We start from the raw sequence: 25,157 nt of genomic DNA, 5'->3' as shown, positions 1-25,157 counted from the left end.
ACCTGGTGGTAGGCAGTCGAGTCACCCCATCCTGTATTCCCCTGGGTGTCTAGTTTTAAAAAAATTTATAGGTTTGCTAGGTTTCCCTAGGTGCCAGCAGAGCTAGGGTTAAAAAACAAAAGGTAGGCTCTTTGCCAAAAAAGGGCACATTTTCACTGCGAAATTGCGGTGCAACCACGTTGTGTTTTGCGCTGTTTCCTGTCGCAGGCACTAGGCAGACCCAGGCAAGTGAGGTACCATTTTTTTCGGAAGACCCGGGGGAACGCTGGGTGCGTGGAAATGTGTGGATCCACGCAGATTCCAGAACTTTCCACCACAGAAATGTGAGGGAAATGCCTTTTTTTTTACAATTTCTAAGCTTTGCAAGGGATTCTGGGTAACAGAACCTGGTGGTAGGCAGTCGAGTCACCCCATCCTGAATTCCCCTGGGTGTCTAGTTTTCAAAAATGTATATGTTTGCTAGGTTTCCCTCGGTGCCGGCAGAGCTAGGGTTCAAAAACGAATGGTAGGCTCTTTGCCAAAAAAGGGCACATTTTCACTGTGAAATTGCGGTGCGACCACGTTGTGTTTTGCGCTGTTTCCTGTCGCAGGCACTAGGCAGACCCAGGCAAGTGAGGTACCATTTTTTTTGGGAGACCTGGAGCAACGCTGGGTGGGTGGAAGTTTGTTGATCCATGCAGATTTCCATCACAGAAATGTGAGGAAAATGCGTGTTTTTGTCAATTTCTAATCTTTGCAAGGGATTCTGGGTAACAGAACCTGGTGGTAGGCAGTCGAGACACCCCATCCTGAAGTCCCCTGGGTGTCTAGTTTTCAAAAATGTATAGGTTTGCTAGGTTTCCCTAGGTGCCGGCAGAGCTAGGGTTCAAAAACAGAAGGTAGGCTCTTCTGTCAAAAAAGGGCACAATTTCACTGCGAAATTGAGGTGCGACCATGTTGCGTTTTGCGCTGTTTCCTGTCGCAGCCACTAGGCATACCCAGGCAAGTGAGGTACCATTTTTTTTGGGAGACCCGGGGGAACACTGGGTGGGTGGAAATTTGTTGATCCACGCAGATTCCAGAACTTTCCACCACAGAAATGTGAGGGAAATGCGTTTTGTTTGTCATTTTTTTAGCTTTGCAAGGGATTCTGGGTAACAGAACCTGGTGGTAGGCAGTCGAGTCACCCCATAATGAATTCCCCTGGGTGTCTAGTTTTACAAAATGTATAGGTTTGCTAGGTTTCCCTCGGTGCCGGCAGAGCTAGGGTTCAAAAACAAAAGATAGGCTCTTTGCCACAAAAGTGCACAATTTCACTGCGAAATTGAGGTGCGACCACGTTGCGTTTTGCGCTGTTTCCTGTCGCAGCCACTAGGCAGACCCAGGCAAGTGAGGGTACCATTTTTTTCGGAAGACCCGGGGGAACGCTGGGTGCATGGAAATGTGTGGATCCACGCAGATTCCAGAACGTTCCACCACAGAAATGTGAGGGAAATGCATTTTTTTTTGTCAATTTCTTAGATTTGCAAGGGATTCTGGGTAACAGAACCTGGTGGTAGGCAGTCGAGTCACCCCATCCTGAATTCCCCTGGGTGTCTAGTTTTCAAAAATGTATAGGTTTGCTAGGTTTCCCTAGGTGCCAGCAGAGCTAGGGTTAAAAAACAAAAGGTAGGCTCTTTGCCAAAAAAGGGCACGTTTTCACTGCGAAATTGAGGTGAGACCACATTGCGTTTTGCGCTGTTTCCTGTCGCAGCCACTAGGCAGACCCAGGCAAGTGAGGTACCATTTTTTCCGGGAGACCCAGGGGAACGCTGGGTGTGTGGGAATATGTTGATCCACGCAGATTCCAGAACTTTCCACCACAGAAATGTGAGGGAAATGCCTTTTTTTTTACAATTTCTAAGCTTTGCAAGGGATTCTGGGTAACAGAACCTGGTGGTAGGCAGTCGAGTCACCCCATCCTGAATTTCCCTGGGTGTCTAGTTTACAAAAATGTATATGTTTGCTAGGTTTCCCTTGGTGCCGGCAGAGCTAGGGTTCAAAAACAAAAGGTAGGCTCTTTGCCAAAAAAGGGCACGTTTCACTGCGAAATTGAGGTGCAAACATGTTACGTTTTGCGCTGTTTCCTGTCGCAGGCACTAGGCAGACCCAGGCAAGTGAGGTACCATTTGTTTGGGGAGACCTGGGGAAACGCTGGGTGGGTGGAAATTTGTTGATCCACGCAGATTCCAGAACTTTCCACTACAGAATTGTGAGGAAAATGCGTTTTTTTGTCAATTTCTTAGATTTGCAAGGGATTCTGGGTAACAGAACCTGGTGGTAGGTAGTCGAGTCACCCCATCCTGAATTCCCCATGGTGTCTAGTTTTCAAAAATGTATAGGTTTGCTAGGTTTCCCTAGGTGCCGGCAGAGCTAGGGTTCAAAAACGAAAGGTAGGCTCTTTGCCAAAAAAGGGCACATTTTCACTGCGAAATTGCGGTGCGACCATGTTGCGTTTTGCGCTGTTTCCTGTTGCAGCCACTAGGCATACCCAGGCAAGTGAGGTACCATTTTTTTTGGAAGACCCGGGGGAACACTGGGTGGGTGGAAATTTGTTGATCCACGCAGATTCCAGAACTTTCCACCACAGAAATGTGAGGGAAATGCGTTTTGTTTGTAATTTTTTTAGCTTTGCAAGGGATTCTGGGTAACAGAACCTGGTGGTAGGCAGTCGAGTCACCCCATAATGAATTCCCCTGGGTGTCTAGTTTTACAAAATGTATAGGTTTGCTAGGTTTCCCTCGGTGCCGGCAGAGCTAGGGTTCAAAAACAAAAGATAGGCTCTTTGCCACAAAAGTGCACGATTTCATTGCGAAATTGAGGTGCGACCACGTTGCGTTTTGCGCTGTTTCCTGTCGCAGCCACTAGGCAGACCCAGGCAAGTGAGGTACCATTTTTTTCGGAAGACCCGGGGGAACGCTGGGTGCGTGGAAATGTGTGGATCCACGCAGATTCCAGAACGTTCCACCACAGAAATGTGAGTGAAATGCGTTTTTTTTGTCAATTTCTTAGATTTGCAAGGGATTCTGGGTAACAGAACCTGGTGGTAGGCAGTCGAGTCATCCCATCCTGAATTCCCCTGGGTGTCTAGTTTTCAAAAATGTATAGGTTTGCTAGGTTTCCCTAGGTGCCAGCAGAGCTAGGGTTAAAAAACAAAAGGTAGGCTCTTTGCCAAAAAAGGGCACGTTTTCACTGCGAAATTGAGGTGAGACCACATTGCGTTTTGCGCTGTTTCCTGTCGCAGCCACTAGGCAGACCCAGGCAAGTGAGGTACCATTTTTTCCGGGAGACCCAGGGGAACGCTGGGTGTGTGGGAATATGTTGATCCACGCAGATTCCAGAACTTTCCACCACAGAAATGTGAGGGAAATGCCTTTTTTTTTTACAATTTCTAAGCTTTGCAAGGGATTCTGGGTAACAGAACCTGGTGGTAGGCAGTCGAGTCACCCCATCCTGAATTCCCCTGGGTGTCTAGTTTTCAAAAATGTATATGTTTGCTAGGTTTCCCTAGGTGCCGGCAGAGCTAGGGTTCAAAAACAAAAGGTAGGCTCTTTGCCAAAAAAAGGGCACGATTTCACTGCGAAATTGAGGTGCAAACATGTTACGTTTTGCGCTGTTTCCTGTCGCAGGCACTAGGCAGACCCAGGCAAGTGAGGTACCATTTTTTTGGGGAGACCTGGGGGAACGCTGGGTGGGTGGAAATTTGTTGATCCATGCAGATTCCAGAACTTTCCACTACAGAATTGTGAGGAAAATGCGTTTTTTTGTCAATTTCTTAGATTTGCAAGGGATTCTGGGTAACAGAACCTGGTGGTAGGTAGTCGAGTCACCCCATCCTGAATTCCCCATGGTGTCTAGTTTTCAAAAATGTATAGGTTTGCTAGGTTTCCCTAGGTGCCGGGAGAGCTAGGGTTCAAAAACGAAAGGTAGGCTCTTTGCCAAAAAAGGGCACATTTTCACTGCGAAATTGCTGTGCGACCACGTTGCGTTTTGCGCTGTTTCCTGTCGCAGGCACTAGGCAGACCCAGGCAAGTGAGGTACCATTTTTTTTGGGAGACCTGGAGGAACGCTGGGTGGGTGGAAGTTTGTTGATCCATGCAGATTCCAGAACTTTCCATCACAGAAATGTGAGGAAAATGCGTTTTTTTTGTCAATTTCTAAGCTTTGCAAGGGATTCTGGGTAACAGAACCTGGTGGTAGGCAGTCGAGACACCCCATCCTGAAGTCCCCTGGGTGTCTAGTTTTTAAAAATGTATAGGTTTGCTAGCTTTCCCTAGGTGCCGGCAGAGCTAGGGTTCAAAAACAGAAGGTAGGCTCTTCTGTCAAAAAAGGGCACGATTTCACTGCGAAATTGAGGTGCGACCATGTTGCGTTTTGCGCTGTTTCCTGTCGCAGCCACTAGGCATACCCAGGCAAGTGAGGTACCATTTTTTTCGGGAGACCCGGGGGAACACTGGGTGCGTGGAAATTTGTTGATCCACGCAGATTCCAGAACTTTCCACCACAGAAATGTGAGGGAAATGCGTTTTTTTTGTCAATTTCGTAGTCCTGACGACCATAGCCACGGTCTAATTTACCTAAAGGCCCCAAGACGAGTCAAAACGTCAATGCTTTATTTTGTCCTGGATGGTGTTACACATGTTTTTAGTGCAATACAAGTTTGGAAGCAATGTCTCCATTTAATATAAACTGTGTTTAGATCTCATAATACACGGCAGGACATTGAGTAATTGTATATTGTACAAACTCACTGCTTGTATATATAAAATTGTAAATATTATTCTATGCTCCTTTTCATTCTTTTCTATCAAGCACTCTACATTTCAATCTTTTTGCACATTTCTCTTTGGGCAACTATAAACGCTTTTATATTGAGATAGCCATGAATGCAATGAATTAAAATTGCCCCATAATTTCGAATTATTGCTGTTGCTGTTTTGCTTTTGGTTTTTGTGGATAACATATACATTGAATAGACTGGGCTAATCTGTTGGACATGCCCCATGAATAAGAGAAATCTTGAATAATTACTTGATTCATTCGGTTCTAGTTAAAATAATAGTTTGAGACCATTGTTTTTGAATAATATTCATCACCCAGGTCTTCTGACTTTTTGGGTTACCCCATTTTCTTGATGGTTACAATTACGATATCGGGCAGGCCACAACCGGCCAACCGGCGCTTGCGGTTTACCCGACATCTGCCACTTAAGCCTGCCTGCCACAATACGATGTGGCGGATGGAGGCATCGAGAGGAAGGAGAGTCCGCTGCGCTTCCGTCGGAGCATCAGAAACACACATAATCCCATAATGACATCAAAGCCAGTCTCAGCTCTGCAGTCGGGATTATGATGTCATTTTCTGACAGCCTTTCCATGTTGGCCTTTCTGACATGGAAAAGCTGTCAGAAAGTGACTTTGAGGTCCCCTAGCAGGGCCCCCTGATGGAGCAAGGATTCGCACGTTACGCGACTTGCTTGTACTCATGAACCTCGAATAGTGTTAATAAACTAATCAATATGTTTGTCTTACTAATATTGCACATTTTACACTACATGGGGTGTCCCAGTGACGCTTGCCTATGCGTTTACTAAACAGTAATAACGCTTGCCACTAAAAATGGCCGCTGCTTCGCCGGAATTTAGTCTGCGCATGCGTCGGTCATAATCATGTGACGTGACGCACTTGGAGTTTTGGTGGGAAATGTTTGCTCATGCGCAATACTGCTAAAATGGCCGCTTTGTTTTCTCATATGCTCCGTGCTTGCAAAGCTGCTTTCGCAAAGTTGTTCGTTCCGCACTTATCCTAATGCTATAGTTATTACAAAGTAAGGGGTACAGTGTAGCTATTCATGGTATACAGTGTATTAAATTTTTCTGTATTTCTAAATTGTTTTCGCTTACTTTTCATGTACTGCATTCTTTGGGGCCTGAGGAACACTCGTGACTCCATCTTGAAAAGCCTTTCTGGTACTCGTCACGTGATGAGGGAAAGAAGCTCACGATGCAGTGGAGCCCAGCCAGCTGGCAGCCAAAGCCAAGATGCTCCTGGGAACCTGAACTGTGACCGAGCTGCAGAAGCCGACTTGTACCTAAAACTGTTACAATTGTATTTCACTACTGTATACTCTATTGTATTCTGTAAATCTAGTGTCCTGGGAAGCTAGAACTTAAGGGGTGGGTACGAGAACTGAATATTAAGTCTGGGAAAGTCAAAATCTTAGGTAAATGGTGACCTAATCCCCTCCTTTGTCCAATCAGAACTTGGGGACCCTTTCACTTGCAACATTAGTGGGTGGTACACTGACCTGAAAACAGTATAACTAGCCTAGGTTTAGCTAGAGAAATTGTCGGACTTGTCCGAATAGCTGACCTGTCACTGACCCAACGAACTCTATAGGTGATTGATACAGAGAGCTGCGGAGCACTCTGTCCGTAATTTCCACAAACTCAATCGGGGTTTGGAAACCTTAAGTGCTGGCGAAGCACTTTGCTGGGAGATTGGAGAACCCAATCGGGGTTATTGGCAGATTCCTTGCAGAGAGGGAGTAGTGCAGGCATTGCATCCGAAGCTGCAGATGTTAGTCGTACCCTTAGACGAATCCGGTCCTGATCCAAATCCTGGGGTTATCCTGTCCTGACTGTCCATGAGCCGTACCTGTTTGCCTACCGGCAACCTAAGTCTTTGAGGGTCCTGTCCCCGTTTTTCCCAACTGACCCGTGGCCAGGGTTAGTTCTACAATCTGTCCTAGGTAAATATAATCCATGTGGGTGTCCGTCATTCTAAACTCTTTCCTATTGTCTTGAACGAAGTATACATTTACATAGGTCATCTAACCTTCTCTCCTTAAATGAGATTTTCATGTTTTATGGTTTATTAGCGTTTTCCACTTTTTACCTACCTTTAGTAAATGCTAAACTGTTTGCATATATGTTTGGTCCATTCTTACCCAGCATAGAGAATAAGCATATCTGGATGAAACAAATAGTCTGAGTCTCATTTCCTCTGAATCGTTAGTGAGCTTTGAAAGTCTACTTTGATTAGTATGTTCCCTTTCTTTACCCGCCTTTAGTGAAGTTGTGAGGTTCTGTTTATCTAAAATAGCGTGTTCCTTATTTTCCCTTCCTTTATTTTTCATGATTCTAAATGTTTCTTACTCTCATACATAGTTATACCATTGTTATGATTCTTGTGATAGATAGTTTGATTGGGGTGAAGCTTTGGCTCATGACACTAGAAGATAATAATGATTACATAAAGGTTTTGAAAACTTCCTGAGTGTGTGGTTATTTATGAGTACAAAAACATTATTCAACTGTATATGGTATTTTGTTTGTTTGCCTACTTATCTTCACAGCTAGCTCCCTGATCCATTGTGATCATTAGGTACCCGTAACAGTGGAGTGGTAAGTCGGGTACATTGGAAATACAGTAGGAAGGAACTGGGATACTGATAGTAGAGTGTAAGGTTACCCAATTAATAAATATGGTGTATTGAAATTTATGGGCCCAATGTGCATATGGTAAAATTATAGTCGGGTGACCTGCGCGCTCTATCAGTATTTTTCTGGTAGCAGAGCTATGGTTAGGGACTAGTTTAAGATAGGTAGGACTAGTTAAGATAGGTAGGTTATTTGCTGCTAATTGTGAAAATGTTACTGCTAAACGTTCGAACGAATTTACAAATGTTTTATTGCTTTGAAAATTATGAAATGTTTTAAATTGTTTTTCTTGCTGCTATATTGATATATGTTCTAACAAACCTCGTTAGTGATTGTTATATGTTTGTCTGGAATCCCCGGGGAATTAAATAGCAAGTGGTGAGGAGAATCCACTTCGCACTGAGGTCAGTGGTTCGAGGAAAATTAGTGCATGGTTAGGCAGAACTGGTAGCGCTAATTAAGGTTTCTGTATGAATAGTTGAATAAATGATAGCTACGAGTTCGCTAATGAAACTTCAGTTGTGATATAACCTAGTAAGGGTCACACGAGAAAGGAGTAGTAGGTTCATCGGAGCTTGAGTGATAGCAAAAGAGTTCACTAGTGAAACTTTAGACTTAGTATATATCCCAGAAAGAGTGGATGAGTCGAAGAAGTAGCAGGTTCTCTAATGCTTGAATGAAGGGTAGGCAGATGAGAACTATTCGTAGTGTATGAAAAGTAGACAGAAGAGGTTTACTTGCAGTAAAACAAATCTTTCCTTTCTAGACAATCGAGTACAGTGGTGAATGTGTTACGTTGTAAATTAAATAAAGCACTTGCACTTTAAGAAAGAAATCAAGTTTCCGTTACCTTGTGAAGGAGGGAGTCAGTTGCGGAGCTGCTCTGACGGCACTCTGTGCCGCACTGGTATTGGTAGAGACAGCGGGTGTGTAGCGGAGCTGGTATTGTAAAGGAGGGGTGAGCGCAGAAGTGTGAGAACTTGTCTCACGAAAAGGCCGCGCACCCATTGGTCAGAAAATTTTTGCAACCACCGTGTTGATTGGTTGTTGAAGAGTAAAAGACACATTTGGATTGGGAGTGATTTTGTAAACAAGGTCGCTAGTGTAAAAGTATATGTGGCATTCGTATACATCCGGAGACTAGACCGGATCCAAGATATCTAGGGTTTGGAAAAGATCAGTGGAAAGGTTGTAACTACAACATTATGTTCGGAGAAAAGAGGAAAATGACTTTAGTAAGCAAGATGAAAAATTATTTCAAGAGAGACAAGCCTATCAAAACTAGAGAAGGAGTTGTCATCCCACTACCTAATACTCCCGCATCTTTCATGATGTTTGATAAAGAGTACCACTCTTGTGTATGGTTGGAAAATTGGGTGGAATACACGAAGTATGATGGTGTGGAAAATGACTAAAATTAGGTATATATAAGCGGCGTTCATTTATGTTCACCACAGCCACTGTTGAAAGTAAAGTGAGGATCGTGAAACAGTGGCCACGTCATCGTGTCCCTTTTAGGCCCCGTCATGCACGTAAGTGGCAGCCATTTTGTGTGTCGTGGCCTCTCTGCCCACTGCCAATAGCCTGCGCGTCTCTCCCCCTCACTCCCCGGCCTCGCAAGCATTCCCCTGCGCCCCGACAGCCCCTGGTCTCTCCTGCTTGGGCCATAAACGCACCTCTAACGCGACCCTGTGTCCGAGCCACATCCCGTGCTGAACCACCTCGCTCTTTCATCTCATTCAAAGAACAGACCCTTTTGATAACCTCTTCCTCCCTGCCCGATTGTCCGGCCTGATCCCAGGCCATCACCTAGCCCAACAGATGCAGTTTATTGCCCCCTACAGTAGGACCTCGCCTCACATCAAAGGAGCGGGGATTAATCAATGCTTTCGCACCCCGTAGATCAGACTGATCACACACATCCCCGTTCCCAGCGGAATGTCCAGCTGCGCGATAACCACCACATGCTGAGATCGGGGTGGGAACTCTACTGTAGATGTGTGTGGGAACGGGCCTGGACCGGGGATTCCGAGGATGTCTTTTCTGTCCTTCAAAGAAACATTACGGATGCAGTGTAGGTAATAAAGCCATAAACCTGTGTATAAGAGGCCAGGCCTCAGAGATGCGGTTAGAGCACCTCGAGAAGATACCCTGTTGTCTGATTTGACGTGTTCTGCTCCATCGGAATAAACTCCTGTTTCCTGCCTTCCGTCTCCAGCGCCTGCCTTTTTGTTTGGTAATCTCGAATGGTATGAGAGGCGGCTAACGCCGGGCAAATACTGAAGGGTTCTTGGTCGAATTCGGCCCTACCTTTTCACAATTGGCGTCCCAAACGTGGGGCCCATCAGCGACACGTGGATCCAGTGGGAGAGGTCCCGACGACAGAGTGAACGACTGCAACGATCGGGAAGTGCACCTGCCCGATAGACCCTCGTCTGGCAGCCGATCATCCGAACTTCACTGGTTCCGAGCAGACCTCTCTCGAGTGATCTACGGTCCTGACTGGGAACCATCAGGAGTGCCACAGCAATTACGGAGAATAGAGGACGATCAGGTGCTGGTAGCGGAAGACGAGAAACCGTCCATGCGGTCCGGGTAAGGTCGTGTAACACGACAAATTGCGAATTGATTGTTTGATTGTTTGAAAATACTAGTATTACTCATTTGATTGTTTCTGAGAGATTCTCTATTTGCAAACAAGCACAGAGTCGCAATACTCTGTTTAGTCTTTGCAGATAGTGAAGGGTAGGTAACGCAGGCCTTTGCCCCCATTGTAATCCGTCGTGCCTGCTTCCCTCTCCATTTGATTGATTGTTATGCAAGCATTTACTGTTTTGGAATTGGTTCTCTTTGGATCATTCTCTATTTGCAAACAAGCACAGAGTCGCAATACTCTGTTTAGTCTTTGCAGATAGTGAAGGATAGGTAACACAGGCTTTTGCCCCCATTGTAATCCGTCGTGCCTATTTTTATCCCTCATTTGATTGATTGTTTATCCGAACAGTGATTGTTCAGAATTGGTTCTCTTTGGGTTATTCTCTATTCACAAATAAGCACAGAGTCGCAATACTCTGTTTAGTCTTTGTGGATAGTGAAGGATAGGTAGTGCAGACTTTTGTCCCCTTTGTAACCCGTCATGCCTATCTTCTCCCCATTGTTCAGTAGTTGGTTCAGCCCGGACCGTTATTAGAGGTAGATCATCCGGCTCCACCGGAGGACACCCCTAATAAAAAGGACATATATATAAAAATACGGATTAGCCGCTGTATCATGCTTGCAAACTATAACATAAAAATCGTTAGGAAAAACAAAAGGAATCGAGCAAAATCAGTAGGCCACTGATGAGATCTTTTTGACCCCGCTAAAATAGAAACGTTAGGAACAACCCCTCATGAGAAATATGAAACTAGTGAGAAGAGCCGAGCTCGACGCCATGATGGCCGCGAGACAGCTCGACTCCGCCGCCCACCCCGCCCAAATAACGACAAACCCTATGCAAATATTATAAATATATACAACACTCCAGCAAAGTAACATGTTAAAACGTTTTATTATACAACTATTTACATGGCAGCCGGCTGCAACATCAATCCCAAATGCATTCACCGTCTGCTTGACGCTGTTCCTGTTGGGCTACTTTGGGCTACTTTTTAGTTGGCTTTGGGCTATAGAAAGTCTACAAAAGCCATCAGCCGGCGAGGTAGCGTCGGTGGCGGCCCATTGTGCGAATAGGCCGGAGGCAACCCAACGCGCCGAGGCCCGTCCCCGGATCGTCCAGAGGTGATGTCCAGCAAGTTGTGTGCGGGGGATGCCTTGCTGATGGCTCCCCCCTTTGTTGCCTGGTCCAGCCATTTTTTATACCTGCACCAGGAGATGGCGTGGGGTGCCCGCAGATGGCGTGGGGCGCCCACGGAGAGGCGGCGCAGACGGCCCCCTCTCCCCCGCCCCCCCAGGTGGAGGTTCCTCTCCCGCACTAAGACTGCCATTAGCGTTCCACTCAACGAGCCCCCGCGGTTGACTGGCCGGGGGACCCGCTCCGGTGGCCATGGTGAAGGGCAGCTGCTGGGGGGCTCTCAAGATGGCAGCCGGCACCCCGGATTTGGGCCTGGTCCACTAGGATGGCTCTGGGCTACCATGGAACTCGGATGCTTGCCTGCTCGGGCATGAGCCCCACTCTTGAAGACGTCCTCTCAGTTTTAAAGATTCTACGAGAGTCGTTGGCCCTCGACTCCCGCGGGCTTCCGGTGGGGGCAACCGCCACTGTTGCTCGACTATCCCCCATGGATATGCCGCTGTCCCGGGCGACCGCCACCTTATCCACATCTGGTGCCGTAGGAAAGACTGATTCAACGCATCTGTGGAGGGATACCCCTGCTGTCCCGCTCTCCGGAGTGGCCACAACGTTGTCACAAGATGGCGATGCTCTCATACTGACACCAGCTTTTGTCCGAATTACTAAGAGACACTGTAGACTGCCAACTCGATCAGTTCCGGTGGGACCTCAGCGTGACCCGGTAGGGAAGATTTTGCCTTCCTCGCCTTTAAGCCGCGGTTCATGCCGCCTGTCCCTTCTGCTGGCGTTAACGGAATTTTTTTTGAACTGCCGAAAGGGATTCTGGTCCAGCCGCTAGTTATTGGAGGCATTTGAACTATACTCTGGACCCGCCTGGCCTCGACCAAAATGGCGCCAGTATGGGCGGGACTTGCAACTCCTTATGACGATTCTAGTTACTTAGCCTTGATGTTATGGGGGATGTATGCGGTCTTTGTGCACATGGCGGGCGGGGAAGTGTACTGACTGGGCATGCGGACAACCCTATTGATGTCTGATTTTTTTTACTATTGATTATTGTATTATTAAAAGCTCCGAAGTAATGTTACTCATGATACTCGCCCATGGTATGCGTATGAATGATTTTATTGTAACTGATCCTGTTATACTTTCAATTATAAAATCAACCTTCACTGATCCTGCAACCGTTTGTCACGTTTAGTTTTTTCCAATTAAATGGCTCGCTCGTTACGTACTCCTATACTACAGTGTAATCGCTCCTTACCTCATGTGTTTCCCGTCTGCCCCATGGCCGGCCTGTATGGTTGGAGGCCCGTATTTGAATGCTGTCATTTTTACAATCAAGGTTTTAAAAGAAAAAAATATGGAACTAGCATTGTAACAGTCATTTAGATTGATAGGGTTGTTTTTTTAAATACCATGCTCTGCGAACACGAACGACCCTATACCACCGTAAACCATTTCTTTTCCTCGAATGAAAACATGAATCCGTCACCCCCCACCTTATACTGAATACCCCTGGCCTTTGACCCTCTCCTACACGCGGTCTGTACTACCGCCCTCGGGCGATCTATGTAATGAACAGACTACCATTGGTTATCTTTGCCGCACTACCAGTTCCTCTGGGCTTCAATGCCGAGACATAAGGGACTGCATCCCAGAGAGATAAGTCAAGTACGTGGTAGGTAAAAACATTTTCGTGTTTATGCGAGCTGATGTGCTTTGAACGCTGCCCCCCCCTCTTTTTCTTTTTGCAGGTTACATCGGAATTTCAGCTGAAGTATGGAGAAGACCTAAAACCGCACCGTGTTCCACGCGAGGAAAATAGGCTAGCTCTGTGAGACGGTACATTATATGTAGGAGCTATCTCTGGGAGCGTGAAAAATTGTATGGTATGAATGTGCGCATGGGCCCTGATTTGTATGGTATGAATGCGTATGTGTGGCGCACGTCTGGGTCAATAAAAGAGTGCTTTTTGTATGATTGAGGCGTTGATCGAACGGTTAATGGGATAGGAAAATTAAGCCCGAACATGGTACCTGCATGTGAAAGACGAATAAAAATATAGCACTTTTCTTACTTAGCAACGACTCTCTCTGGAGCTAGCGAATGGGAGAGTGGCCTACACCAGAAACTTGAAGGCTTATTTCAGTACGACGAACCCAACCCCAACCAATATCCCAAATGTACACCCAAAATAATGCGCACCAGTCAGTCAATTTATGTGTTGACTAAATAAGAAAAGTTAAGAGTACCCCGGGTTGGGGTTCATCCAGAATCCCCCTCAGCCCAGATATTAGGGATATTGTTTTTTTTTTAGATTTACCCCTTCTCCTTCCACCCTCATAGAAAAGTCAGAATTGTACCATCGCACGTCCGACTGACACCCCTCCTTTACCTCAGCTTGGATCATCATTTGCTAGATGTTGGAAGACCCCACCGTGAGTATAAGCGCGACTGGGCTAGTGTCCGACCAATTAAAAAGGAGTAAGTATTTTTGAAGCGAGGTTACCAACAAAAATTGTCTACTATTAGGAAGGAAGGAGAACAAAGAGCTCGACCCCCAAAATGAATTAAAGGGAATACTGAGAATACGCAACATGCATGACAAAGTCCTTTTGCCCAAAATAGCTCTGTGTTCTGTCTTAGGTTTCCGTACTTGATGTATGTACTGTCGCACCCTATCTGGTATTTGTGTGTACGTAAACTACGAATTTATGTTTTCCCTCAGCTTGTGTTTTTTTACGTGAAACCGACCCGTACTGTTCTATATGTGTGTGCACTGAATAACCTATTATTATACACGTTTCTCTCTCTCTCTCTTTATATTGTACGTGTACTAATAGCCTATTTGGTGCACACGACGCTCTCTCCCTCTGAGGGCTCCCTTGCTCCCTTTTGAATAAATGATGACACTGTACCTCGTCGGTACAGGTATAATTGGCTTTAGACACGACAGTGTTTGAACAAATTGACAGAAACAAAACGATCGTATTTTGCCATATTACTACCTCTCCTTTCTGTAAAATGATGAAACTTAATTGGCTGAGAAAGAAAGGACAGTTAAGACGACTAATGTCCCCTAATCTGACCCTTAAAAGGGAACTATATGTCAGTGGCTTTTGTTTTAGTGCTTTAGTAACACCACCCTCATCATTTGGATTACCACCGCCCATTGCACAAAAGTAGAATGTCCGAAACGTCCCCGTTTTTCCAGAATGGTCCCAGTTATGTAACCAGCCGTCCCAGAAAATCTTAAAGACTGTAGCTGATGACCTTGTTTTTAAAGATAAATCGTCCAAAAACTGATAAAAGTTAGCCGTTGCTGTAAGAAAAAGAAAAAAATGATTAACGTATGTCCTTCCCTGGAAGAGGTAGCGGTAAGCCCATGATAATAAACACTTCACACTTTTTATGAATTAGCAGACCTTGAAGAAAAATATAGCTCAACAGGATTTGTTTTAGAAAAACACAAGTCTCTACTGGAGGAGCCGGTTTGAATTTGATGAACCATGTAATTGTTGGATATCAGACTTCTTGCCACGCTCGCGAATATAACAGGAATAGACACCAGACAGACATGATGTTTGAAAATAGAAAGATACTTGCAGACCTGCACCACAGCCATGATGCATGAGTTAACAGCATACACCGATGTAAGGGTTACTAAGCATCCACCCTATCGTGACCAATAAACGTTTCCCCAACTACTTGGGGTTGGGAGAGAAATTAAAGTGTGTAAACATCTTCCCCTGCCAGTTCTCTAAGACTTGTTTTTTTGTACTCATTTAAAGATAACGTGCGGTCGTCGGAGGAGAGGGGCCGGACGTGACGCACAGCCTGGCTGCAGATCGGGGAATATCTATGACCTCGACCAAGGTGGAGCCACAGAGCAAAGAGTTGCGGGACAAGGCACCATTCTCAACGTGGAAAGTGAAGGAAAGAAGGGCTGTCCAGAAGCCCCTACATGTTGATGAGCTTGTGCCGAAAGTCCCAGCCCATTGTGCCCGATTGATGGGCCCACTTGCTTGAAATGTCTGCCCTCCTTGGTCCGTTTCAGGCCCGAACCCACTCTACCCTCTTTTCCCTCGGCCTCCCAAAGCACGCCCCATCACCCCTTTTTCCATATGGAGTTTTTGAACTTGACTTAAAGAAGAAACACAGCACAAAAGATAGAATAGGGTTTGTCCCAAAAGAAGAACGGCATACGGGTACCCCGACTAAAGTACCTATGGTAGATTAGTTAGGTAACAGGACAAACAGGACTGTGGTTCGAGAGCAAAGAGTGGCCACACCCTGCAACGTGAAATCTGAATCCGAGCTGGACGCATAGCTCCACCGCCGGTCCTCAATAGTACCAACGAAAGAAGAAAAACAATGAGAGCCTACCAGTGATGGCTCGCTGTAATAAGACACTGGAAAGACGAACCCCTTTTTTTGTAACATTGCCACCCCTTGACTGTCCCTTGTATTAAGTTGAATTCCTCTCCCAACCGCTTTGTATTGATTACCACCCAATTGAGCTTTCGAAACCTTACATCGGTCACTTTCAACTGTACATGGATAACTAAGAAAGCGTTAACTCTGTATCTTGATGATTGTAGAACACCAGTTATGCACATGAACATGCTGTCTAGTTTTGACCCCCATGGAGTCCCGACCGCAAGTGATAATAGCCCTTATCCTGCCAGAACATTTTTTGTATGACATCATGTTTGTATTCGAACGAATCTCCTACATCGTCTAATGTAATGTCCGCGCCTCCAAGGTCTAACGTATGACGCAGCTAATGTAATTTTGTATGCACTGTCTCCCCGCCCATCACATTGACTACATATGGTTATGTACGATTCTGTCTGCATTGATAGCAGAATTATTTCCATCTGCCTGTAATGCATATGGGCTACCAAAGCGAATTGTATAACTAATGTCAGCTTGTACATCCTCCCCTGTGACATGAACAGAAATGAACTAACTTATGATAAAAACTGGGGACTGTGGAAAATGACTAAAATTAGGTATATATAAGCGGCGTTCATTTATGTTCACCACAGCCACTGTTGAAAGTAAAGTGAGAATCGTGAAACAGTGGCCACGCCATCGTGTCCCTTTTAGGCCCCGTCATGCACGTAAGTGGCAGCCATTTTGTGTGTCGTGGCCTCTCTGCCCACTGCCAATAGCCTGCGCGTCTCTCCCCCTCACTCCCCGGCCTCGCAAGCCTTCCCCCGCGCCCCGACAGCCCCTGGTCTCTCCTGCTTGGGCCATAAACGCACCTCTAACGCGACCCTGTCTCCGAGCCACATCCCGTGCTGAACCACCTCGCTCTTTCATCTCATTCAAAGAACAGACCCTTTTGATAACCTCTTCCTCCCTGCCCGATTGTCCGGCCTGATCCCAGGCCATCACCTAGCCCAACAGATGCAGTTTATTGCCCCCTACAGTAGGACCTCGTCTCACATCAAAGGAGCGGGGATTAATCAATGCTTTCGCACCCCGAAGATCCGACTGATCACACACATCCCCGTTCCCAGCGGAATGTCCAGCTGCGCGATAACCACCACATGCTGAGATCGGGGTGGGAACTCTACTGTAGATGTGTGTGGGAACGGGCCTGGACCGGGGATTCCGAGGATGTCTTTTCTGTCCTTCAAAGAAACATTACGGATGCAGTGTATGTAATAAAGCCATAAACCTGTGTATAAGAGGCCAGGCCTCAGAGATGCGGTTAGAGCACCTCGAGAAGATACCCTGTTGTCTGATTTGACGTGTTCTGCTCCGTCGGAATAAACTCCTGTTTCCTGCCTTCCGTCTCCAGCGCCGGCCTTTTTGTTTGGTAATCTCGAATGGTATGAGAGGCGGCTAACGCCGGGCAAATACTGAAGGGTTCTTGGTCGAATTCGGCCCTACCTTTTCACAATGGAATTTTGGCAATTCCGTTAGATGGTACATTTAATAGCAGGATTCTATTTAATTTGAGAACCCGAATGAATGATTTGCATCCCAGATCCAGATTGACACAGTACGAAGCCTTAGAAGAATGGGAGATAGAGGCTTTTGAGCGAGACAAGCCTAGAATGGATAAAGGGTTAACCAAATGGTATCCTAAAGTGAAACAAGAAACCCGAGAGAAAAGAATGAAACAATGGAGACAGAATATGATAGTAGAAGGACTGTGCCCTATGATGGCTCTAGAAGAACCCGTGGGAGGGAAAAAGGCAGAAATGACCAAACATTGGGTGACCAGTGGGGATTCAGATGACGATTATTTGGAGGACTTGGTAATGAAGAATCCACCTCCTTATAATGAAGGACCCAGATCCTCAAGTGTAGGGGATGCTTGCCTGAGACCTCCTTACCAGGAGGGGTCTAGACCTGTAAGTGTAAGAGTCGGTTGTCAAATACCTCCTTATCAGGAGGTGCCGAGACCTTTAAGCACAGGGAATCCATTCTTGAAACCTAATTATGGTGAGGGACCAAGTATGACGCATCCAACTGCCCCAACTTATGCCCCAACCCTGACTCCGCAAATAGTACATGAAACAAACCTGGAAAGAGTACTGCAGGAAAGAGAGCAAGAGGCTATAGCTAAACAGAGAACAGAATTAATTCAGAAAATTTCCCAACTAAATACAAGTCCTGAAGCCTTGACAATTCCAGTAACTATTGGACCAGTTGTTCCTTTGTATGGGGATAAACAGGGGTGTCCAAAGACTCCAATTATTACCCCAGCTGTAGTGCAGCCGAGAAAAGAGCCCTTAATTGTAGATGACCAAGAAAGTGAATGCGAATCTGTGATTTCCGTAATGGATTTACCGATAAGAGAACCAGAAAGGGGTTCAAGAAAGAAGAACACTCATTTCAGTTCAGGAGAAGTGCAGGTTGAGTCAGCTTCTGGTACTAGAAGTGCCACCGTAGTGACTCCTGAAGAAATCGAGAGATGGAGTCGAGAATTAGAGAAACCAAATCCTCAGTCGAAACCATTAGATATTTACAAATTAAGAATAGAATTGGAAGAATTGATGGCTGGAAATGTGGGGTTAGACAGACTAAATACTTTTTCCGAGGAAGAATTGCTGTTTATCTGTAAGAGTATCACCCGTAATACTAGAGTGTTCCATGAAAAATTAATGGACACCGCGGCTAGTATGGGAATAGATATTGGGAAATCTAAAGCGTTGCAAAAACCCTACAGAGCAGAGTTCTCGGACAAAGATTTAAAGAACATGAATGTGTCAGGCAAGAAGGTACAGATCAGAGAATTATTTAACCTGTTGCAAAAATGGGGAGAATTAGAAAAATGGAAAGCCAGATGGGCAAAGAAAAAGGAGGAAATTAGATCAAAACAGCTGGCTTCCGAGTCTGTCTTAAAAGAAGCAGACAAAGCAGAAAAATTATATCCTATGCGAGAAGTGCCAGGTGGAAAGTATGTGCATTTCCATGGTCCCGACAGGATATTGTGTCCTTTACCAATGACTTCCCAAAATTACGAGAAAAACCTGTAGATTGGTACAGACAGGTAGAAAGGTTTGTGAAGGTGCAAAAATGCCTTTGGAAAGATTTGGATGGTTTTTTCGATATTGTAGTTCCCGTAGATTTGTGGACAGAATGTAAAATTGCTATTGATTGGCCTAGTGAGGAATTCCCGAGGGACCCTATCACAGGGGCTCCTTCTGCTGATGTAATGAAAAAGTACCATCAGGTAATGTTGCATCTGAAGGGAAAAGTGCCTGCAAAAGAAACTGATTGGACCCGAATAGATAGAACTACCCAGGATAGAGATGAAACTGTGCATTTCTATTATGAACGACTGTTACAGGTGTTTAAAACGTACAGTGGTCTAGACAACATCGAGATGAAGGACATGACCCATTTCATTTACAGGTTTGTAACAGGTTTAAGACCTGAAATTTCCCAATGGATTAAAGATAATAAAATCTGTTGGCAGTCTAAAAAAATTGATGAGGTTTTAAAATATGCGAAATATTGTGAGGATGAGATGGCTGACAAACGAAAAGCATTGAAGGAAAAGGTCATGTGGGCACAAGTAAAATTAGCAGAACAACAAGAAAAGCAGTTGAGTAAAATGAATAGTAATACCCAAAATCAAGGTTCTGGGGGTGGAGGAAAGCCCAGGATAAAAATGAGCCGAGAGGAGGCCAAAAAGAAGTTCCCCTGTCACGGGTGCAGACAGATAGGGCACTGGAGACACGAGTGTCCACATGTACAGAATGGTAACATCCAAATTAATGATTTAAATCCACAGACGCAGAATGAGAAACCAAGAAAGACCCAGCAACAGGTAAAACAGAATCAGTTGCCCCGTGCACCTAGACAGAATCTTAGGAGCAAAGCACAGCAGGGTGAAGACATCGAGGTTTGGGAAGGAAAGGAGGATAGAAATGCAGCAACTTCGCAATTTTTGTTGAATGATACCTTCCTCTGTGATGAACCTTACTGACGGTGCCTGAGGGGGGAGGACGAGGAGTGCGTGCTTGGCGCCTCCTTGCCGGTGGACCAGTCAGGGCCATACATTGAAGGAAAGGTTGAAGGAAATGATGTCACCTTTATGTTGGACACTGGGGCTACCCGTTCTACTGTGAGAACAGCAGACGTTCCAAACCTACCCCTCTCGGGAGAAGCGATCCAAGTAGTGGGCGTATCTAATCAATTGATTAGTACCCCAGTTACAGAGCCCATGGAGATTACAATAGGGAATTTCAAAGAAATGCATAGATTTGTTGTCTGTGATTCCAGTCCTGTAAACCTATTGGGTCGTGATTTGCTGTGTAAAATGAACTGTACCATCTTTTTCACACCAAAAGGCGTTGAAATTCAAACCCCAGACGAAGATGGAATATACAAATTAATGCTAATAAGACCTGACTCCGAAATTAAAAGACTGACAATACAAGACTTACCTGAAGAACTCCAACAGACAGTGAAACCAGAAGTATGGGATTTTACTGGAAAAGATGTAGGATTAATGGCAAATATTGACCCAATTAAAATTGCCATAAAAGAAGATGCAGTTTGCCCAAATACTAAACCATACAAAATGAGTGCAGAAGTGAAAGCAGGAGTTGCCATTGAAATAAAAAGATTGCTAGAAGCAAACATCATACAAGAAGTGTTGAGTAGTCCTTGTAACTCGCCCATAATCGGAATCAAGAAACCTAGTGGGAAGTACAGGGTAGTGCAGGACCTGCGCAAGGTAAATAAAATCATTATTCCTTGCTGTCCTATTGTTCCGAACCCTGCAGTGATTTTGTATCAAATTCCATGGAATGCTGAATGGTTCACCGTTATTGACTTATGTCACGCATTCTTTTCAATCCCATTGCATCCAGACAGCAAATTTCTTTTCTCATTTGAATTCGACAGTCACGTGTACGTCTGGAATCGCGTCCCTCAGGGGTATACAGAAAGCCCCTCAATTTTCAATCAGATTCTGAAAAAGTGCCTTGAGTCCTTGGTTTTACCTAGAGAATCAGTTTTGGTGCAATATATAGACGACCTCTTGGTGGCGTCTAAAAGTCAGAAAGACTGTGTTGTTGACACCATTGCCTTACTGAACCACTTAGGTGAAGGAGGACATAAAGTATCACCTGACAAACTACAGTTCTGTACCTCTTCAGTAAAATATCTGGGGCACCAGATAGAGAAAGGTATCAGGAAAGTTATTTCAGAAAGAATTAGAATAATTCGAAACATGCATTTACCCAATACTCAGAAAGAGATCAGAATGTTCCTTGGAGTTGTAGGATACTGCAGACAGTGGATTGTGGGATTTGCAGTCCTAGCAAAACCTTTGATAAAAATGACAAAGAAAGGAGCAAAAGACCCAGTGGAATGGAATGAGGAAAGCATGACAGCTTTTACAAAATTACGAGAATGTCTGTGTACAGCTCGCACATTAGGAATGCCTGATTACTCAAAAGAATTTGCACTGTTTTGTGATACACGAGACAATTGTGCACTGTCAGTCCTAACTCAAGAGCATGGTTTGACTAGACGTCCAGTAGCATATTTCTCTGCTACTTTGGATCCAGTGGCTGCTGGATTACCTGGATGTCTGAAAGCAGTAGCAGCAACTTGCATGAGTCTTGAACAGAGTGAATCCATCATTATGGGACATCCTGTAACTGTGTATGTTCCACATGCAGTTATAATCCTACTGACCAGAACTAAAACCCAGTATCTCACACCTAGTCGGCTGACTAAGTATGAGAGAATCCTTGTGTAACATACTGAATCCAGCTACCCTATTACCAAATTCACTGATTGCAGAAGCAAAGGGAAAGGTCGAGCATGACTGCATTGACCTGACTGAGTTTAGTACCAAACCACGCCCAGATATCAAGGAAATGCCCTTGCCTGTAGAAGTTTTCGAGCTGTTTGTAAATGGCTCATGTCTGAGACATGAGGATGGAGGCCTAAGTGCTGCCTATGCTGTAGTTACAATATCACGTGCCGTAGAAGTATCCTATTTATTTGAGTAAAGTCTGCACAAGTAGCCGAATTGATTGCATTGGCAAAAGCCTGCAAATATGGGAAAAATAAAAGAGTAACCATATATACTGATAGCCAGTATGGTTATGGGGTTGTGCATGACTTCGGCCAATTATGGCTGCAAAGAGCGTTCCTGACTTCTTCAGGTACTCCTATCAGAAATGGAAAAGTGGTACAGGAATTACTGGAAGCAATCCAGTTACCAAAAGAATTGGCAGTGGTCAAGTGTGCTGCTCACAAATATGGCGATGACAATGTGACAGCAGGTAATCGATATGCTGACCAACTGGCCCAACATTGTGCAAGACATAGAATGTCAGTCAATATCAAATTGGGGGGGAGCGGAAACAGCTGCCAACCTATGGTGTTTGAAAATGTACAAACATGGGAGGAGCTGAGAGATTTACAAAATGCAGCAGGACTAAAAGAAAAGAGAAGATGGAGAAAGTTTGGTTGTCAACAGATGAACGAGGATTGTGTCATTGTTTGCCCTGATGGTATGCCTGTATTGCCTGATAGCTTGCTTGCTCCTATGGCCCGGCTAATACATGGAGATGCGCACATTGGTAGGGATGCCATGGTCCGTGTCTTCAGACAGACATGGTTCAATTCAAAGTTCAGGAACGTAGCAGAGACACTCTGCCAGAGGTGCTTGACATGTCAGCAATACAATTCCGGGAAGAAAACAGTAGTTTCACTGGGTAAAATTGGGAAAGCAGAAGGTCCTTTTATAAGGTTACAAATTGACTTTATCCAGTTACCCCCTTATAAAGGAATGAGGTACGTCCTTGTCATTGTTTGCCTATTTTCAAAATGGGTAGAGGCTTATCCTGCAAAGAAAAACGATGCCATCACTGTAGCCAAATTGTTATTGCGAGAACTAATACCTAGGTACGGTTTTCCAGTCACAATTGAATCAGACAGAGGTGGGCATTTTCAGAATGAAATAATAAGTCAAATCTGTGAAGCATTCAAAATTACTCAAAAACTGCACTGTGCATATCGCCCAGAGGCTTCTGGAGTGGTGGAACAACTGAATGACACTATCAAGTCGAGACTAGGAAAGATGTGTGAATCTACTGGCATGAACTGGATAGACGCTTTACCACTTGTCCTAATGGGAATCAGAAGTATTCCAGACCGAAAGACAGGCCTGAGTCCCCATGAGATCCTGATGGGAAGAGTAATGCGACAAGCATGGGTACCAGGACACAAACTGATAAGCATTTATGATGATTTGGTACTAGAGTACTGCAAGCAACTGGGTGACCAAGTGCATTCTATCTCTCACCAGATTGGGGAAGACGCCGTCGCCAGGCCAGCAACTCCAGTCCATAATCTGAATCCGGGTGATTGGGTGGTACTAAAGAAACACACCCGATCAAGTTGCCTTGCACCGAAGTGGGGAAAACCAAGACAAGTAATTCTGGTAACCACAACAGCGGTGAAGTGTGCAGGTGTGCCAAAGTGGATCCATGCCAGCCATACGAAAAAGGTAACAGAAGACGAAGAAACTGACGCTGAAGGTTGTTCAGCTGAGGGGTCTCCAGATGTTTGTCCTGAAGTAGCTGATGACGAACAACCGAGCACCAGTCAAGATGAATGGATCCCAGTAATCGACCTGACATTCGATCCAATAAGAACCAGAAGCCAAACTTACTCAGATAGAGAGTGGGATAGTGAAGAGGAGACAAGAATAGAAGGAGATAATCAGATCATCGAATCCATGTCAAATCTGATGAGGAGGAAGGTCATATAGGGACAGAACAGGGTATCGACACACCTCCAAGAACTTTTGAAGTGCTTGAACAGGATCAGATAGAAATAGACGAGTGTGTTCAGGACACAGAAATTGAAACGTCCAAAAATAAAATCCAGCATACACCTGAACAAGGCCAGCTTAGCAACCAGGCAGAAGAAACTGAAACAAGACCTGGAACTAGTCAGACAGAAAGGGAAGAAGAAGACGTTGAAGCAGAAGTGCCACAACAGAACGAAAATAAAAGAGCATTAGATGAAAGCCAAACAACAGTGCCAGTTAAAAGATTCAAGAAGAAGAACAGAGAACCAAGGTACATCAAAAGACTGAGACAAAGACTGAAAACAGTAGAGGAGAAGCTTGAGCAAAGGAAACAAGCTTCCAATAAAAACAGAGCAAATTGAAGAAAACTCTACGCGAAGAAGTGCCCGAATAAAAAGACTGAACAATAAGTATCAGGATCCTGAATGGACTTACCTGGTGTTAGAGGAATTCGAGGATCTTGATATAAGTGACGAAAGTGATGAAGAATTGACTGCTGACCAGTCTACCGAAGAAGAAGAACCAACCTGAAGTTGCCCTGTGTAAGCAACCTGTGCAAAGTTACAAAGAGGGGTTGGAAAGCTTCTTTTGAGCGAAAATGTCTGATTCCAATGTGAATGGAAGACCTAGACGCAATTGTTGTAAAACATCCTGCAAAGTATGTGTATGTAGTATAGCCTTAGTATTAATATTATGAATAGAACTAACAATTACAATTCCTTATATGATGAGTAAAGATACTAATGTTGACTATACAAAGACTGTGACAAAGGACACAGAAGAGCTGCAAACGAAAAATACACCACAAAGTGTAGAAGGACATGAGAAAGCACTTAGCATTAGACAAACTAAAATGGACTTAGAAGCACCAGATGAGGAAGGACTACATTATCACAGAATCAAGAACAGGACTCATTTAAACGTATTCGCAAACCTTTTAGGACATTATGTAGAAGCCATGGAAATAGAAGACTGTTATGTTTGCATGAAGCTACCTACTTCTGTAGCTGTGGGAGTGACCTACCATCACTTGCCACTAACATATGGGATTTCCTGTAGTATTTTAGCTAGCTTATTCTATAAAAGAGGACCGTTACAGTACTATTACTCTAACTCAGACGAGATATTTTCTGAACTTCCTATACGTGGAAATCTGAACCCTGTACATACAAAAAGTGATGGAACCCGTTATATGGGAGAATATTTTCTGACTATAGGTACCATAGATTTAGGTGAAGCACATAGAGATAACTTGACCTGTTCATTACATGAACAAGAGAAAATGTTTTTAAACATGGCAGAGAAAAGAAGAGAAAGTTTCCAAAGAAAGGCGAATGATAAAAGACAGAAAACTCCTAAGTGGGCTGAAAACATGGGAAGCACCTCAAATGGTGGAGCTAATCCTGCTTTGTTGCTGGATTTTGAATAGAAGGGGAAGCTCTGTCTTCACAGAGAAAAAAACTAGTTATTATAATAACATTTTCATTGGTTCCAGTCAATGTGAACACAATTATAAGGTAATTGGAGGTTGGGGTTTCAAAAATGGGTCAGAACCTGTGTTTCCCGGAATTTATTACATATGTGGAAACAAGGCT

Source organism: Lissotriton helveticus, chromosome 6 (genome assembly GCF_964261635.1).
Source record: "Lissotriton helveticus chromosome 6, aLisHel1.1, whole genome shotgun sequence".
Lineage (NCBI taxonomy): Eukaryota > Metazoa > Chordata > Amphibia > Caudata > Salamandridae > Lissotriton > Lissotriton helveticus.
Note: the sequence above shows the minus strand (reverse complement) of the source record.